At 36.6% G+C, this 8,048-nt stretch overlaps 1 protein-coding gene and 1 pseudogene across 1 annotated transcript in view; one reads left to right on the top strand and one right to left on the bottom strand.

Moving 5' to 3' along the window:
• CCDC192 (coiled-coil domain containing 192) overlaps positions 1–8,048 on the bottom strand; it is a 191,114-nt gene that overhangs the window by 141,624 nt on the left and 41,442 nt on the right. The window lies entirely within an intron of this gene.
• Positions 1,390–1,508, top strand: LOC111738555 (annotated as a pseudogene).

The raw sequence follows: 8,048 nt of genomic DNA, 5'->3' as shown, positions 1-8,048 counted from the left end.
AGAAAGAAAGAAAGAAAGAAAGAAAGAAAGAAAGAAAGAAAGAAAGAAAAAAAGAAAGAAAGAAAGAAAGGAAGAAAGAAAGAAAGAAAAAGAAACAGCAGCTCCCTCAACAAAGCCCAGGATCAGATGACTTCACTGGTGAATTCACCAAATTTTCAAGAACAAGTAACACTAATTCTATTTAAACATCCAAAAAATAGAAGAGAAGAGAACACTTTCTAACATGTCACCTTAATATCAAAGTTAGGCAAGGATATTATAAGAAAAATATCAATAATATCTCTTAGGAATACAGATGTAAACTCAACAAATTCTAGCAAACTGGATCCAACAACACATTAATAAGAGTATATACACCATGACAAAGTGGGATTTATCAAAGGGATGCAAAGGAGGTTCAACATTAAGAAAAAATTAATTACTGTAATATACCATATTAATAGAATAGAATGAAGGGGAGCTACAACAGGATCATCTCAGTAGGTGAAAAAAAATTTGACAAAATTCAACATAATAAAAACACTTAACAAACTAGGAATAGAAGAAAACTTCTTCAACATGATAAGGGGCATTTATTATGTTGGGCTAACCTCATACTCCCTTGTAAAAACGGATAGCTTTCCCCCTAAGTATAGTTCATCATGATTCAAGACAATTACAGTAGTAACATCAAAGATCACTGGTCACAAATCACCATAACAAAGTGAACAAATGTTGTTGGGAAAATGGTGTCAATAGACTTGCTCAACACAGGGTCGCCACAAATCTTCAATTTGTAAAAAATGCAATATTTGTGAAATGCAATAAAGTGAAACAATAAAACAAGGTATACCTATAAAGAAAACAATTCTATCCACAATAGCATCCAAAAGAATGAATTACCAAAGAATAAATTTAACCAAGGTAGTTAAAGAGTGATACACTGAAAACTACAAAACGTTGCTGAAGGAAATTTTAAAAGTTCTAAATAAATGGAAAGATACTCCATGTTCATGAATTTCAAAACTTAGTACTATTAAGATGGCAATTCTCTCCATTGCAAACTATAGATTCAGTAGTTTCTATTAAGATTATAATGACTTTCTTTACAGAAATGGAAAAGCCAATCTTCAAATTGATATGGAATTTCAAGGACCCAGAATAGCCAAAACAATATTTTAAAAGAAGAACAAAGTTGGAAGACTCATATTTTTCAATTTCAAAATGTACTATAAAGCTACAGTAATCAAAATAGTGTCATACTGATATAAAGATAAGACACATAGACCAATGGAATAGAATTGAGAGTTCAGAAGGAAACCCAAACATCTATGGCCAATTGATTTTCAAAAACAGTGCCAAGACCATTTAGTAGGTAAAGAAGAGTCTCTTCAACAAATGGTGCTCAGTGTCTACAGCCATGCCACCCTGAACAAGCACTATCTCATCTGATCTTGGAAGCTAAGCAGAGTTAGGCCTGGTTAGTACTTGGATGGGAGACCACCTAGGAAGACCAAGTGCTGTAAGCGTAAAAAATAAAATTAAAAAGGGGATTGTAAACTGACAAGGTCCTTGCAAATGGTGAGGTCAACCAAGAGTTGCCTTGACTAAAAAAAAAAAAAAAAAAAAATGTGCTTGGACAACTGGATAACCATGTAGAATGAAGTTGTACCCCACCTTATTCCATAAACAAAAAAATAAGTCAACACGGATCTAAATATAAGAGCAAAAACTACAAAACTTTTAGAAGAAAGCAGGGAAAAATCTTCAAGATCTCATATTTCATAGTGAATTCTTTGACACTAAAAGCAACAAAATTAAAAAATAGTTAAGTTGGACTTCATCAAAATTTCAAAAAACATTTGCAGCAAAAGACATCAAGAAAGTGAAAAGACAACCTATAGCGCGAGAGAAAATATTTGCAAATCATATGTCTAATAAGGATTTAGAATCCAGAATTCATAAAGAATTCTTACAATCCAACAGTAAAAAAGACAATCCAATTAAAAAAATAGGCAGAGGACTTGAATAGACACTTCTCCAAAGAAGATACATAAATGACCAACAAGCACGTGAAAAGATGTTTAAGATCCCTCCCAGTGCCATGAGATTCAACATCTATCTGCTCTCAAAAGACAGTAAAAATTACAAATATCATTTCAATGTCCCCTCATATGTGTACAGGAAGATCATGTCATCCCTGCTCTCCAAGGAGCTGTGGCAGAAGTATAATGTCTGCTCATGCGCATCTGCAAAGACAACGAGGTCCAGGTGGTGTGAGGACGCACAAAGGTCAGCAAATCATCAAGGTGGTCCAGCTGTACAGAAAAAAATATGTCATCTACATCAGTGGTCCCCAATCTTTTTGGTACTAGGGACCGGTGGTTTCTATGATAATCTAATGCCTGATCATCTGAGGTGCAGCTGAGCTGGTGATGCTAGCTAGCACTGGGGAGCAGCTACAAATACAAATTTGGCTTCGGTTGCTCACCTGCCACTCACCTCCTGCTGTGTGCTCAGTTCCTAACAGGCCACGGACCTGTACTGGTCCACAGCCTGGTGTCTGGGGACCCCTGATCTACATTAGGCAGTTGCAGTGTGAGAACCTAATGGCAAAACTGTCCACGTGGGCATTCACTGAAGCAAGATGGTGATAACCGGACTAAACTGGACAAAAACCATAAAAAGTATTTTGAATGCAATGCCAAAACTGGACAATTTGGGAAAGAGAAAGATATATAAGAAACAACTTACTGAGAAAATTCAGGAATGAATATAACCTGTTGTGCAACCACAATTTAACTGTAGATTTTTATTTCATGTGTATTTCTTTGAAACTTTTCAGGTTGTCTCTGGAATGTTTAATTTATTTTCTGTTTTGTTATTGATTTATAGCTCTATAAATCTACTTCCGCAATTTCGGTTAATACATTTATGAATAAAATTGGAAATGTTTTTTAATTTAAAAAAGTACTCAACATCATTGTTCATTAATTAAGGAAATACAGATCAAAACCGCAGTGAGATTCTACTTCACAGCTACTATGATGGCTGTAATTTTAAAAAATGGAAAATAAAAAATGTTGGTGATGTGGAGAAATAGGAATCCTTCTACATTGCTAGTAGGAATGTATAATGGTACAGCTGTATTGGAAAACAATTTGGTGGTTCATCAGAAATGAAAGCAATATCCACATAGAAGCTTATATATGAATGTTTATAGCAGCATTATTCATATCTAAAGGTAGAAACCAAATGTCCACCACAGATGAATGATAAACGAATTGTGTTGTATACACACCATGGAATATTATTCAGCCATCAAAAGGAATGAAGTACTTGCTATAACTTGGATGAGCCTCCAAAACATTATGCCCAGTGAAGAAAGCCAGACACAAAAAGTCACATATTGTATGATTCCTTTCATATGAACTATCCAGAATAGGTAACCCATAGAGACAGAAAGCAGATTAGTGGTTATCAGGGATGGGAGGAGGGGGTTTTGGGGAATGATTATTTAATGGGTACGAAGTGTTCTAGGGTGAAGAGAATGTTGAAACTTTTGAGAGGTGGTGGTTGCACAACACTGTGAATACACTGAATGCCACTGAATTGCATCCTTTAAAATAGTTAATTGTATATTACGTGAATTTAACTCCATAAAAATAAAATGACTTTCTAGTTAGCACTCAGTGGCCAAGAAAATCGTTAGCATTACATCCATTCATTGAACTTTAGGAAAAATTAACAAAATTGGATTGACTGGTTTCATTTTGAATTAATGAACACAAATCTCAGACAGGTACTCAATAGTGCCCTGAAATCTAAATATCATTATATTTTTCTTTTAGTAAATTGACTTTCCTCTTCTCTGAGATAACTATTTATTACTCTCTACTCTTTTCTCAAATATCATTTCATACTTTCTTTCTCTTCAAAATTCCACCTCACCTCTCACCCTAAATGACCACCTTATCAATAATTTACTGAACAGCTACTCTCTCATCTTCCCACCAGCCAAAATATAAACCTTACTGTGGCAGACACTGCTAATCTGTTTCCCAACAGTTGTTTGCCCATTTATCCCTTGCTACCAGACAGACAATTTGGATTAGCTAGCAGCCATGTGTGTTTAAGGGAGCTTGGCCGTGTCCAGCCCCAGAGAATGAATCACAATTGAACTAAGCCGGGTTCATGATCTCAATTGTCAGACAATTTGTCCTCCAGTAACAAACTGAAAAATGACTCTATTTGGCCCATCCTTGCTCATATGACCTCTCCTGGGTCAATCTTTATGGTCAAGACAATGGGATATCATATCGACTGGGCCTAGGTCATTTGCTCCAAGATCATTCCCTCTGGCCAGGAATGATATGGTTGACAGCCACAGAAGTATTACAAGATTGAAGCCAGAAGGAGCAATTCTCCAGAAGAGGTAGACATAAAACAGAGGCCAATTAAATATCACCCTCTGGGTGTTCAGAACAATTATACCCTTATGTTCATAAAAATATGCATTTCTCAATATGGGAAATGCTCTCACATAATATGGTGCATCTATTCTACATTAATCCAAAAATGCACTCACCTCCTCCCAACAGGAGACAACTCAAAGTCTTATCAAGTTACTGCATCTAACTCCCCTTCTGATCTCCAAATTATGTGCATTCCTCCCTGACTCAAATCCAGATGAGGCTTATCATGATACGGCACCTGAAGACAAACAAAAAATTCCTCTCCCTAATATAATGTCTGAAATACAGGAAAAACAAGACAACCACAATGTAATTCCATGTAATTCCCCTTTAGGAGAAGGGTCAAGGGGAAAAAATTTACAGTTGTCCCTGGCCATCGTAAACAACGTGTTCTTCTAGTCAGAGTTAATAAGGCCTTCCCTAGCAATGCAGTGACTGTAGGATTCTGAGCTATTTGACTGTTCCTGACTTCTGGGAGCCTTCTTCATTCTTTTCTCCTATGGCTACAATCAAGAAAAAGGCCAGAAGGCATTCCTTTCGTGGGGGTTGTACTAAGTTCCAGAGTTTTGGGTATGTCACTAATTCCTCCATTTTCAGGACCATTTTAGTGATATTATAGAAACACAAAACAAATTGGCTTAGATTAAAGAGGGAAATAATTGGTTCATTTAACTTGGAAGTAGAGGCACTCCTAGATTCCAAGTCTCAAGGTAGATTTTCAGAATTCTCTCTCCCTACCATCGTTGCCCTGCTCCACTCAGTGGCTGGGAAGAGGGCTGCCCTGAATTATATTCCCTCCTAACTTCTCTTCAGTAGGCTTCTGCCCTCCACTACTCTACTGAAACTAATCTTGTTAAGGTTACTACCTGTTATTCTCTTTTTAGCAAATGCAATGAGCATATTTCTGGTCATCTTATTCAATGTCTCAATAAAATATTTCGTGTTTGAGCACTCCATGCCTCCTAAAACACTCTCTTCTTTCTGCTTCCAGGACACATTTCTCTGGATTTCTTCCCGATTCTCAGTTTCCTTGGCTAGATCTTCCTTTTCTTCCAATCCTCTAAGTATCGAAATCTGAGAGTTTAGTCCTGGGTCCAATTTTCCCCATTATCTACACTCATGCTCCAGCTGATTTTATTAGGTGCTATGGTTTAAACACTAGTCACATGTTTATGACTCCCAATTTTTTTACATACAACTACTTAGCTTCAGGTGTGTGTGTGTGTGTGTACTTAATATTGAATGTAACTAGGCATCTAAAAATTAATGTATTTAAAATGAACTCCTTAGATTATATATCTTACCCAGACTTCCCTCTCTCAATAAATGGAACCATTCACCCATATGTTTAAGCCATAAATATATTTAAAACTTCTCTTTCCCTTAGCATTCACCCAATCCATCACAGAGTACAATTATTAAAACCTCTCCATTGAGTAGTGAGATTTCATGTTTGTCTCTTCTTATTGTGTGTTCTCTTAGATCTTATCTTCCACAACCCACACACATATGCACAGTAGTTAACACTGCGGAATCAGTTTCCAGTGTCATTCAGTAACCTCCCATAACCAAACTGAGTTGGCAAACTTCATAGAGCTCATGCTACAGAGAGGAGTGACTTCATTTAAAAACAAAGGCTTCACTTTTGCTAAATGCTTAATAAACAGACTTAGACTAGTACTACAAACTATGAAATTCCTCCTCAATAAATAACAGAGGCAAGTATTTTGAAAATTATCTATCCTACCTGTGGAATGGGCAGAAACCCCTGTGTCTGAAAATACATTTAATTCACAGAACTGATTTGGTCTCATTTTAATTTTACAGCTAAAAACAAACAACAAATTCCTGATCCTACCTCAATCCTAGACAAAACAGAATTTTATGTTTGTTAATATATCTGCCTTTAACAAGTTATTTTTCTGGGTTCACACACATCTTAAAATAGACCTCCAAAGGCCTATAATTTAGAAGCATAGTTACCCTTATATTAGTTTGCCGGGGCTGCTGGAAAATAGTCCCACAAACTAAAATAGTCCCTTAAACAACATAAATTTATTGTCTCATAGTTCGGGAGACTACAACTCCAAGATCAAGGTGTCAGTAGGGTTGGTTCCTTCTGAGGGCTATGAAAAGTGAATCTCTTCTGAATCTCTCCTCTAGCTTCTGGTGATTTTCTGAGAATCTTTGGCATTCTTTAGCTTGTAGAAGCATCACCATGGGCTCTGCCTTCATTTTCACATAATATTTTACCTGTATTTCTAAGCCCAAATTTCCACTTTTTATAAGGGCACCAACCATGTTTGATCAGGAGCCCATCTTACTCTACTATGTCCTCATCTAGACTAATTGCATATGGAACAATGCTATTTCCAAAAAAAAAAAAAAGTCATGTTCTGAGGTAGTGGGAGTTAGAACATCAACCTTAGAATTTGGAGGGAACACAATTCAAGCCATAACACCACCACCACCAAATTCGGGGGCTCCGAGCAATGAAGAAACATTTAAAGTCTGAGTGAAAACAGAAATACTTATCAAAAGATCAATCAATGCAGGTATACCCACAGAGATTGCAGGTACAATTCCAGACCACTGCAATGAAGTGAATGCCTCAATAAAGTGAGTCAGACAAAGTTTTGGTTCCACAGTGTATATAAAAGTTATAATTATACTATATTGTAGTCTACTGAGTGAAATAGCATTATGCTGAAAAAAATTCAATGTATATATCTTAATTAAAAAATACTTTATTACTAAAAAATGCTGTCATCTGCGCTGCCAGTGAGTTGTAATCTTTTTGCTGTTAGAGGGTCTTGTGATGTTGCCTCATTGTTGATGGCTGCTGGCTTATCAGGGTAGTGGTTGCTGAAGGTAGGGGTGGCTGTGGAAATTTCTTAAAATAAGACAACAATGAAGTTTGCCACTTTAATTGACTCTTCCTTTCATGAATGATTTCTGTAGCATGCGATGCTCTTTGATAGCATCTTACTCACAGTAGAACTTATTTCAAAATCGGAGTCAACCCTTAGATACCCTACTGCTGCTTTATCAACTAAGTTTACACAATACTCTAAATCCTTTGTTGTCGTTTCAACATCTTCACAGCATCTTCATTCATCTCAAGAAACCACTTTCTTTGCTCATCCATAAGAAGCAGCTCCTCGTCCATTACAGCTTTATCATGAGATTGCAGCAATTCAGTCACACCTTCAGGCTCCACTTCTAATTCTACATCTCCTGCTATTTCCACCACATCTACAGTTAACTTCCTCCACTGAAGTCTTGAACCCCTCAAAGTTATGCATGAGGGTTGGGATCAACGTCTTCCAAACCCCTGTTAACGTTGATACTTTGAACTCTCCATATGAATCACAAGTGTTAATGGCATCTAGAATGGGTAACTCCTTTGCAGGTTTTGAATTTATGTTGCCCAGATCCATCAGAAGAATCACTATCTATGGCAACTATAGCCTCACAGAATGTATTTCTTAACTAATAAAACTTGAGAGTTGAAATTACTCCTGATCCATGGGCTGCAGAATGGATGTTATGCTGGCAGGCATGAAAACAGCAGTAATCTCATTACACATCCCC

This window comes from Pteropus vampyrus, unplaced genomic scaffold (assembly GCF_000151845.1).
Source record: "Pteropus vampyrus isolate Shadow unplaced genomic scaffold, Pvam_2.0 Scaffold39, whole genome shotgun sequence".
NCBI lineage: Eukaryota > Metazoa > Chordata > Mammalia > Chiroptera > Pteropodidae > Pteropus > Pteropus vampyrus.
The sequence above is the reverse complement of the archived record's forward strand: the minus strand, read 5'-3'. Positions and strand labels throughout refer to the sequence as shown.